Here is an 11,836-nt window from a genome sequence, read left to right on the forward strand (position 1 = left end):
GGGTGTTGGGGAGGGAAGTAGGGCACATTCTGCAAGGCTTGTATGTGGAGAGTTCATAAACTGTGGATGGGCCCCGACCAAGATGCCCCCATGAAGCCCAACAGATCAGCTCTCAGATCAGCAGAAAGGATATGAGGGTCATGAGCATGAGGAATGATGCTTGAGCAGAGTTTCCCAATACTCGCTTTCTGCTGGGGTTAAGTGCACCTTGGTGTGACAGCACGGGAAAAAGACCCAGAGACGAGCTCAGCAGCTTCCCGGTGGTCTTAGAGAATGGAGTATGGGTGCAAGCCTGGCTGTCCCTCGAATCCCTGAGCCCAGGCACATTTTCTCAGATGAGCCTCACACACACAGTTTCAATCCCGTTAAAGAGAATGTTATGGGGACCCAGGCTCAGCTTCATGGGAGCAGCATCTTTCCAACAACTCCAAGCATCTGAAAGTCAGAATGGGATGCTTGTGAGGGAGGGAAGTGGGAAGTTCCCATGCCTGGACAGCTTTCAAGCACAGGTTGAAGGACAGCTTTTAGGGCTGTTGCAGAAGAGTTCCCTGAACTGGGCCAACAGTTAATATAATAAGATGCTCAAGTGGAAGTTTCCACTGAGGCAACACAATTCAACAGATGGGAAATTCCAAAGCCAGGAGCCAGACCGTTACATGGAAATTTCTAAGAAGTTGACCTAGCTGGCTCAAAGGTCCACAAGGAGGATATAAACAGGTTCACGACAGTGGAAAGTGATGGGAGGATTTTGTGGGGCCAATTCCTTGCTAATGCTCTGATTCCCACCCTCCCTGAGGTGGGTGGGGTGGTAGGCGTACACTTTTCATCTGAAATCTGGAGACAAGAGCTTCAAAGGCAACACGTGGAGGGCTTGATACGTGTCTCCTTGCGTTTGGGAACTGGTACATGACACCCACCCGAGGAACCACAGTGTGGGAGGGGGCTGAAGAGATGTGACAGAGGAGAAGAAAGTGACTGCTTGCCCCCTCCCCTGATGGTAGGTTAAAGGGTACCAGGAATGTCAGCTTTGCTCTCCTTGAAACAGATTCCGCCCACCAGGGCTTCACACTGAGGGTGAGTGAAGCCCAAAGAGAGAGTCCGAATGGGAAGCAGAAGGTGCTGAGGACGGCAGCAGACAGCAGGAGAGGCACTGCCTGAGTCCTGGGAGATCCAGATGGAGGGCGCTGGCGGGGGAGTCCTGCGGGGAGCCCCAGGGGCTGCCTCAGAAGCAGCCAGAAGAGTGAGAGAGACCATCCACCCACCAGCCAGGCTCAGAGAACCCAGCACCAGGCCTGACAACAGTGGTCAGGTAAGAACTTTCCCCTCTCTCTGCCTCACCCGGGCAGGCCTGAGTGACGGGCAAGATTGAGGAAGTCTTCTCTTGGAGTGAAAAGTGACCATACATAGACTAAAGTGAGCATTTCCAATTTCCATAAAGGATGGGTACTTACATGTGTGTACGTGAGTGCTTGTGTGTCAGTTAAAGAAACCATAGGACTTTCAATGGAAGGACTGATGCTGAAGCTCCAATACTTTGGCCACCTGATGCAAAGAACTGACTCACTGGAAAAGACCCTGATGTTGGGAAAGATTGACGGCAGGAGGAGTATGGGGCGACAGAGGATGAGATGGTTGGATGGCATCACTGACTCAACAGATGTGAGTCTGAGAAAGCTCTGGGAGTTGGTGATGGACAGGGAAGCCTGGTGTGCTGCAGTCCATGGGGTTTCAAAGAGTTGGACATGAATTAAGGACTGAACGTAGGACTCTTTGTTACCTAAGAGTAACCAGAAACATCACAGGCCTCATGAAGTTCTCATCAGGAAACAGAAACACATCCTAGTGAATAAACTTTAAAGGCACAGTGAGAGACAAGAATAAAGCCATGTCTTAATTACATTTCACAAGCTGTGTTGTGCTGTGTCTTGGTCACAGCTAACCTCTGCATCGCTACCTGTGTGCCAGGCACTGGGATGAGGATTTTATAGATGTGACCTCATCCAGGCCCCCAATAGCGCCATGGGGCAGGCATTATCACCCCCTCTGACAGAAAAGGAAACTGTGGCTCAGAGAGGTGAGGCAACTTTCCCAGAGTCACACAGGTAGGTGAGCAGAGTAGTAGCTTGGACTCAACCTCAGGTCTCACATGGAACTCTGGACTATGTGCTCCCAGACGAATGGTTCTCAGCAGCCAGTGGTTACTGAAACATGACAGGGTCAAGGGACCTTCTCATCCTTTACTCTCAGGAGTCCCTGAGCTAGAAAAATAGAAAGCTGAGTTTGAAAACCACTGAACTGCATGATTTCAGCAATCTCCTCCAATTCTGGGATTCTATTATCTGTGGGTACGGCATGGAGAGAGGTGGACTCCCACAAGAAGACATGGAGAAGAGGGAAAAATCCAGAGACAGCCAGAAGGAGCTGGTTCCAGCAGGTGGTACCATAACACACCCGAGGTTCACAGAATTACAGTCACATGCATAAATGCATAGTTCAGAAAATGCACATAAAGCACTTAGCATGGGGTGAGCACCAGAGTAAGTATTAGGTAAGTGGCAACTACAACTGTGATAAGTTTACATACATTCCTAAAAACCTCAACGTGCAATTTGATGCAACATACTCAGCCACTGACATCACCGTGTCTGCTCCATAAGGAGCTGTGTTTATCATGGATGCTAAACTCTACTAGTTTAGCCAAGAAAAGAAATGAACACATAGGATTAAGCTAGCCAAATCTAAAACAATTCAAGTAAGTCTGAAGTACTGGCTCTTAAGCAGTAGGGAGCTGGGGAGTCCCATAAAAAAAATGAAGGAAGCATGATCCTTTTCTTCAGTTTAAAAAAAAAATACCACACACCACTTTGCAAATAATTACAGAAGCCCATTCACTGATTCATTCAATAGATTACAGATCCACTGAAGCCCATTGTCTTTAGGTTAATAATCTAGATCTGGGGGATGCAACATGAGGTCTGCAGGCCAAAAGCTGCCTACCTGACCCCACAGTGGGGTCATCCACCCTCCTCCTCTCCGTATGCTCATTGTTGCTAGTCTCCATCATGATACCAAACTTGGAATAGGTAGTCAATGTAACTGAAGCCGAATCTAATTTTTAAGCTTTCAAGTTTAATGGATCCCACATTAAGAATTTCTAAATCAGTACACACTGGTACCTAAAAAATTTATTTGCTTGGCATGCTCTTTCGTTCTTCTGGAAACAAACAAACAAAAAAATCCTCATTCCTCATTTTTTCCTAAGGACCCTACTTCATGTGATTCTGGTGGGATTCATCCTTTCTTTGGGAACACATGAACAAGCCCTAGCCAAACAGATGCTGCTTACTGTCTACTGCCTACTCCTGGGATTGAGGCAAGGAATCCAAACAGGGCCAAACCTCTTTGGTAATAGTAATAGAACAAAGGCAAAAGAAGCACTCTATTTGCTGAGATCCACAGCTGTGAAGATGATGGAAATGTAATGCTAGTGTCTACCTCTGCAATGTACGGAGGGGCTCTTGCCTGAGAATGAAGCTCACTGAGTTAAGCAGAGCCAAGAGATGAAGAGAGTGAAGGATAACAGCCCGATAATTGTTTCTGAACCCATGCATACACCCATGCTCGAAGTCCACGCTAGCATGGACATTTTAGTCATCAAGTAGATGACACCAGTTTACATTGGATTTCTGTTCCTTGCAACCAGAATAACTCTAAGAAAACTGATCTAAAGAAAAACAAAGCCCAAAAGCAAATTCCCCTCTGTGGGCAGTCTTCATGAAATTTTGACCTCCTTTCTGACAAATTTTTTTTCATCTTATACACATTACTCTCACATCATCCTCTGTTCCTGCTGGTTCATCTTACCAGTGCTGCCAACCAATCAGACCCATTACTCTTGGAAAAGTTTATTAAAGTTGGGAAGAGGAAAATTAGAAGTGGACAATATATAGCTCAGTTTATAGTTTGCTGCCATCCAACACATCCTTGGAGTCCACTAATCATATTCCAATAAGCTTCTCAAACTGCCCTGGTTCCCCCCAAAGGTACAGAACACCCTGGTATCTAAGATGACATAGAGCCACGGGGCTCAAAACGGAAGGAGAGAGACACATGGAGCAAGGACGGTGGGCTGCACAGGTCACAGTGGACAGGGTCCATAAAAATTCGGTGTATCAAAAAGCCACTCCACAGACTGAGTCAGGGCATGGCATGATTTGGAGTTGGGAGAAATAACATTCACTGAGTACTTCCCAGGAAGTTGTTTATTATTCTTTCAGAACTGGGACGGTAAGGAGATTGCAACGCATGTGCCAAGTCTGGTCCGCAGCCAACTGTCCAGGCTCAGCATCAAGAAGCGTGACAGTCTCAGACGTGCATCACAGGGGAAGGAGTGGGGATGAATGTATGCACTTGTTTTCCAGTGGAAAATACTACCTTTTATACTTGGATGAAGCAAGGCCAGCAGAGAAATGCACACCCAGACTGAAAGCAAACTTCTTGGGCTGTACCTGGGTGTCAACCCTGCAGGTCTACACCGAGGGTGGTCCTCATTAGTCATTCCTATAGGGATGCCGTTTGCTACCCTCGGTGGCATCCACTTCATAAACACTGGGGGAAAATTCCTCCAAGTTTCAAAAGAATCACAATTAACCTTGCTTCTTCTGAATAACTAGCATGCTTTTATCCTCAAGCCACCAAGAACTCTTAACTGAGTATGCTTTCCTAGTACTAACTTATCAGAAGCTCAGAGGCAAGACCCTGGGGCCTGCTAGTGCGTGTACAGGCTTCTCACTTAAGAACTGGGTCCCTAACCTTACCTCTGACTTCACCTTACTTTTCCTTCCCCACAACTTTCCTCCCTTCCGTCTCTGTCTGGATCTTATTACATGTGTATTTAGATGTCACCTCAAAAATCTTTGAAAGAAGACAGGCGCATATACAAGATCAACAGCAATCAAACTAATGTGAATGGAGGACAATTTTACAAATGCTGCCTGTTTTGACAGCCAGAATGGGGAAGTTCCAAGGGAGCAAGGTGAAAAGGTGGTGGCCTTGGACCCGGAATAGCCCTGGGCCAAACTGTCAGGTCAGCAAATGTCTCAGACAACCCCCGACTCTCCCGCCCTCCTGCAAACCTCTCCCCATCCCCACTTCATCCTTCCTTGGGCATCTGGGTACCCTCTTACCCATTCCTACACATCCCACACCTTTTCTTTCATTAATACTGCTGGTTGCTCTCCCTTCCCCAACTTCTCCCACCAATCAAAGCAGCTGACACTTCTATAGCACCTTGTACTTGACAATGATAAGCTGTCAATGGCTGACAGCAGCTTTAACACCTATTTCTCTCAGGAATGAGGAGGAAGAAATCAAAGGACTAAACCACTAATAGTGGAACAGGTTGCAATTATGATACAGATGCAGCCAAGTGAGATGATCTTGTAAATTTCAAATAATTCTATGTAAAGCAGTTAGCAAAGTGCCTAGCACACAGTTTGCATTCAATAAACAGTAGACACTAATTGTGACTATTGATACTGTAATTATTAACCTTTCTACCACTGGATATTCCTTGTCTATTCTTCAATCACTACCATGATTACCCCCAGGAGGGAACTGCCCCTTTCAAAAACACTGGCGAGTCACAGTTTCATAGTTGGTTAATGTATTTAAATTACATTTTATGATTGATAAAGCACTTGCACATACATCATTCTTTTTTATCTTCTGGACAATCCTCAAGTGAAATATCATTTCAACTGGTTGCTGTTGGAGAAATGGCAGACAGGCTAGTTTGGCGAGAAAAAAAAGGAATAGTGGGAGAGAACAGGGCCAGATAATGGAAGCAGGGAAACTAGAGAAGTCTAGACTGGTGTGGTGGATGACATGGAGGCAGCGACAGCTTCTGAGAAAAAGAGTAACATCCTGAAAGTTGGACTGGAGGATGACTAGTGTGGCAGTTCTATATCGTGATGCAAGGATGGGAGTGGAAACCTGGTATCACAAGACCACCCAGGATCCTGGCGAACTGACCCAGATGCCAGATGGCAAATCACAAAGCCAGGGTGAGGGGATGGGCTATGAGATGGGAGCATGTCCTGAGCTCTCTCACCCTCCAGGTGATTTTCATTCCATCACAGATGTTTCCATAAATACTGTAGGGTGGACTATAAAAATGGCCACAAATCTTCCCCTCTCTGTCTTCCCTGCACTGTAATTCTGCAACTCTTCTCACCAAGAGGTAGAATCTAGTCCTAAACCTTTTGAATCTAGGATCTCCCCAGAGCTTGTTTTAGCCAACAGAATGTGGTAGAGGCAATGTGATGGCAGTTCTGAGCCTCGCCCTCGACACTTCTGTAGTCTCTCTTGGTACTCTGCCCAAAGGCCAGGGGTACAAGCTCAGGGTAGCCTGCAGAGCACTGAGACACATGTCCTAGTCATTGTCATCCCTCCAGCCGATAGCCAGGTGACCCCCAGCCTGGCTGACCTGGACCTGCAGTTAACCAAAGACACATGAACGGTCCCAGTTGAAATCAAAAGAATCACACACCTAGGCCCAGCTCAAATTGTCAACAGAATTATGGTACACACACAAAAAATGATTGCTATTTTGAGTCAGTAAATTTTAGCTTATATTTCTGGCAGTAAATTTGGGGGGAGGTTTGTTATGCAGCAATAGCTAACTGAAATACACCACAAATAACAGTAACACCACATATCAGGGAGAGGTGCCACATGAAGCCTTAGAAGCTTTTTTCACTTAAGTACATAACTTTCCTAGGTCTAAAGGAAGTTTTCTACCACTAGAAAACTGTTATCTCGTGACAATCACGAGGTTTAAGGAGAGATGCGAGGAAAATATACAGCAATAAGAAAGCTAATAAGTTACAGCTATGAGCCAGTTTTCATTATAACACACTGCAAGGGACTGTCTGAATTCCTTGGCTGAAGTAAGACTTTGTTGTTTTGGATACTGTTCGAAACACGCAGACCATCAACAGGGGCCTGGAAATAGTTTCATTACAAAAAAAGTTTTTATTTTAATAGTATTTGGCATGTAATCATAGATCTTTTCCCTGACCACGTTCTTAGCAAAAGAACATGGATTGATCTGTTTTTTTTTTTTGTTTTTTTTTTTTAGGGCCGGAAACATTGTGAATCATTTCAGAGGGGGGGAAGAAAATATGAATAAATAGACATCTAATCATAGTACCAGTAAGGATGCATTTAACTTAGAAGTGTGAATATCATTTCAAAAATAATGTCAAATGGTCACTTTGTTTTAAAAATGAAAGAGCACTTACCAGCAAGACTCTACGTGGCCCACCGTCACCAGGTTTTAGGTGATGGAATGAATCTGAAATAGAATGAAATGAGCATCCCGTAAGAAAATCACATTTGGAAAGGGTGTGCCTTCGATCCCAGTGACTGCCATCCTGGTGAGTATTTATTCTTTTAAAGATTAACAAAGCCTTTTCTGGCTCCTGATGGAATAGGGAGAGTTTTTCGCCTACATATTTCAACTTCCTCAACAGAGCGCATTCCCTCATCTCCTTCAGGGAGTTTGGAAAGTCTGAAGCCAGTATAACTATAAATGGTAGTGTTTTCATCCAAACCCCTCCAACTCGGCAGAAGCCTGCCTGGTTGTTGCTCTTGCCTTGGCCCTTCCACTCCCTTCTCCAAGGACCATGCCCTGACTTCCTTTATGGAACCAATGAAAAAACAGATGGTCCAGCATAACCTGAAGGCCAATGGGAGGGTACACAATGCTTTCCAACAGAGGTCACCTGTTCTCAGATAATCACAACCTTTTCTTTTACTGATAATGGTGAGTCTAAAGCCCTGCTGTTCAATAGTACTATAACACAAGTCATACTGATAACTCTAAATTTTCTAGTGTGTGTGCTATGTCGCTTGAGTCATTGTGACTCCATGGACTGTAACCCACCAGGCTCTTCTGTTCATGGAATTCTCCAGGCAAGAATCCTGGAGTGGGTTGCCATTTCCTCCTCCAGGGGATCTTCCCAACCTGGGATCAAACCCGCATCTCTTATATCTCCTGCATTGGCAGCAGGTTCTTTACCACTAGCGCCACCTAGGAAGCCCAAGTTCTTTCTAGTAGCCACATTAAAAAAGCAAAAATAAGGACAATTTTAATATTTATTTAACTGAATTTATTCAGAATATTATCATTTCAACATATAGAAAATGTTGAATAATATAAATAATATAAAAAACAATTGAGATGATTTGCATTTTGTGTGTGTGTCATCCTAAATCTTCAAGACCCAGTGCATTTCAACTCAGGCTGGCAGCAGTCCAAGCAGTCAACAGTCACAGCAGCTAGTGGCTTCCATAGCAGACAGCACAGGTCCAGGCAATCTATGCTTGGCCTTTAGGTAGGTACTGGCAAGGCTCCAAAGTGACTGAAATGCATGGAGAGATTTTGTTCATCTATTTTCCTGCTCTTAGGAATCCATCATTAATTACCCCATTCCAGAATGTCATTTAGCATAATTAATAACATAATAATAGCAGATACTGGGTTGCCCAAAACATTCATTAGGGTTTTCCATGCAATGCTATGGAAAAAGCTGAACAAGTTTATTGGCTAACCCAACACAGCACTCATTGTGTGTCCTTGGCAAGCTCCCTTGTTAGTTTAATGAACCCTCACAATAACTTCATGTTGTTCAGTTGCGAAGCCATATCTGACTCTTTGCGACCCCGTGGACTACAGCATGCCAGGCTTCCCTGTCCTTCACTATCTCCTGGAATTGGCTCAAACTCATCCATTGAGTCAGTGATGCTATCCAATCATCTCATCCTCTGTCTCCCCCTTCTTCTCTTGCCTTCAATCTTTCCCAGCATCATGGTCTTTTGTAATGAGGAAACTGAGGCAAGGAGAGGTTAATAAGATACTAAAAGGGCTGGGATTCTAATCTACTTAGCTGGCCTCCAGGGCCCATGCCTGTAGCCACTATACTCTCAAGTTAAATTTGAACGGCTCAAAGTAAGATATTAATAATTACTTTCAGTTTTAATTATAACCATCAAGTGATCCAAGGCTGTTCCCATGACACATGGTCAGATAATAGCAGTGATGGCAGACGGAGGAGCTATGGGATGTGCTAGCAAATTAAATTTAAAATAATTTGGGGTGGGAATACAAAAACCACAGGCAAGCCTGGGGTCAAAAAGATTGCCTTGCATCCAGGGATCTGTTTGGATGATCAAGATGAGGGTGCAGGGGGAGGGCAATGTGGGGTATCTGGAAAATTGTATCTTTGTGATTTTTCTGAGGGAAGAGTCAGTCTATCACTTTCATGAGATCCTCAAATGAGTCTGTAAGACAGACATCTCTGTGTCTGTCCTAACGGGGTAGGGGGTAGAAAGAAACTAGGTGAACACATTATTTCACTTGATTAATCTGTGCCCTTCTCCAGGGGACCTCATTTTGTGAGGTCCCCTGGAGAAGAGAATGGCAAACCACTTCAGTATTCTTGCCTTGAGAACCCCATGAACAGTATGAAAAGGCAAAAAGATAGGACACTGAAAGATGAACTCCCCAGATTGGTAGGTGCCCGATATGCTACCGGAGATCAGTGGAGAAATAACTCCAGAAAGAATGAAGGGATGGAGCCAAAGCAAAAACAACACCCAGTTGTGCATGTGACTGGTGATGGAACCAAGGTCTGATGCTGTAAAGAGCAATATTGCATAGGAACCTGGAATGTTATGTCCATGAATTAAGGCAAATTGGAAGTAGTCAAACAGGAGATGGCAAGAGTGAATGTTGACACTTTAGGAATCAGCGAACTAAAATGGACTGGAACGGGTGAATTTAACTCAGAAGACCATTATATCTACTACTGTGGGCAAGAATCCCTTAGAAGAAATGGAGTAGCCATCATAGTCAACAAAAGAGTTTGGTACTTGGATGCAGTCTCAAAAATGACAGAATGATCTCTGTTCGTTTCCAAGGCAAACCATTCAATATCAGTAATCCAAGTCTATGTCCCAACCAGTAATGCTGAAGAAGCTGAAGTTTAACTGTTCTATGAAGACCTACAAGACCTTATATAAGTAACACCCAAAAAAGATGTCCTTTTTACGATAGGGAACTGGAATGCAAAAGTAGGAAGTCAAGAAACACCTAGAGTAACAGGCAAATTTGGCCTTGGAGTACAGAATGAAGAAGGGCAAAGGTTAATAGAGTATTGCCAAAAGAATGCACTGGTCATAACAAACACCCTCTTCCAGCAACACAAGAGAATACTCTACACATGGACATCACCAGATGGTCAACACTGAAATCAGACTGATTATATTCTTTTCAGCCAAAGATGGAGAAGCTCTATACAGTCAGCAGAAACAAGACCAGGATCTGACTGCAGCTCAGATCATGAACTCCTTATTGCCAAATTCAGACTTAAATTGAAGAAAGCAGGGAAAACACTAGACCATTCAGGTATGACATAAATCAAATCCCTTATGATTATACAGTGGAAGTGAGAAATAGATTTAAGGGACTAGATCTGATAGATAGAGTGCCTGATGAACTATGGACAGAGGTTCGTGACACTGTACAGGAGACAGGGATCAAGACCATCCCCAAGAAAAACAAATGCAAAAAAGCAAAATGGTTGTCTGAGGAGGCCTTACAAATAGCTGTGAAAAGAAGAGAAGTGAAAGGCAAAGGAGAAAAGGAAAGATATACTCATTTGAATGCAGAGTTCCAAAGAATAGCAAGGAGAGATAAGAAAGCCTGCCTCAGTGATGAGTGCAAAGAAATAGAGGAAAACAATAGAATGGGAAAGACTAGAGATCTCTTGAAGAAAATTAGAGATACCAAGGGAACATTTCATGCAAAGATGGGCACAATGAAGGACAGAAATGGTATGGACCTAAGAGAAGCACAAGATATTAAGAAGAAGAGGCAAGAGTACACAGAAGAGATCTTCAGAAAAGATCTGAAAAGATCTGAACAGAAAGTACAGAAAAGATCTTCATGACCCAGGTAATCACGATGGTGTGATCACTCATCTAGAGCCAGACATCCTGGAATGTGAAGTCAAGTGGGTCTTAGGAAGCATCACTACGAATAAGGAAAGTGGAGGTGATGGAATTCCAGTTGAGCTTTTTCAAATCCTAAAAGATGATGCTGTGAAGGTGCTGCACTCAATATGCCAGCAAATTTGGAAAACTCAGCAGTGGCCACAGGACTGGGAAAGGTCAGTTTTCATTCCAATCCCAAAGAAAGGCAATGCCAAAGAATGTTCAAACTGCCACACAATTGCACTCTCCTCACACACTAGTAAAAGTAATGCTCAAAATTCTCCAAGCCAGGTTTCAACAGTACGTGAACTATAAATTCCAGATGTTCAAGCTGGTTTTGGAAAAGGCAGAGGAACTAAAGATCAAATTGCCAACATCCGCTGGATCATCGAAAAAGCAAGAGAGTTCCAGAAAAACATCTATTTCTGCTTTATTGACTATGCCAAAGCCTTTGACTATGTGGATTACAATAAACTGTGGAAGATTCTAAAAGAGATGGGAATACCAGACCACCTGACCTGCCTCTTGAGGAACCTGTATACAGGTCAGGAAGCAACAGTTAGAACTGGACATGGAACAACAGACTGGTTCCAAATAGGAAAAGGAGTCCTTCAGGGCTGTATATTGTCACTCTGCTTATTTAACTTATATGCAGAGTACATCATGAGAAACGCTGGGCTGGAAGAAGCACAAGCTGGAATCAAGATTGTCGGGAGAAATATCAATAACCTCAGATATGCAGATGACACCACCCTTATGGCAGAAAGTGAAGAGGAAC

The 11,836-nt window shown here is 44.0% G+C and overlaps 1 protein-coding gene across 2 annotated transcripts in view; it reads right to left on the reverse strand.

Moving 5' to 3' along the window:
- Positions 1-11,836, reverse strand: part of GNG12 (guanine nucleotide binding protein (G protein), gamma 12) — a 141,591-nt gene that overhangs the window by 76,498 nt on the left and 53,257 nt on the right. For both annotated transcript variants that reach the window (XM_010850307.1, XM_010850308.1), the window contains exon 2: positions 7,305-7,357. The gene's annotated coding sequence lies outside the window, so the exon portion shown is untranslated. The remainder of the gene's footprint in view (positions 1-7,304; positions 7,358-11,836) is intronic.

This window comes from Bison bison, unplaced genomic scaffold (assembly GCF_000754665.1).
Source record: "Bison bison bison isolate TAMUID 2011002044 unplaced genomic scaffold, Bison_UMD1.0 scf7180017864290, whole genome shotgun sequence".
Classification (NCBI taxonomy): domain Eukaryota; kingdom Metazoa; phylum Chordata; class Mammalia; order Artiodactyla; family Bovidae; genus Bison; species Bison bison.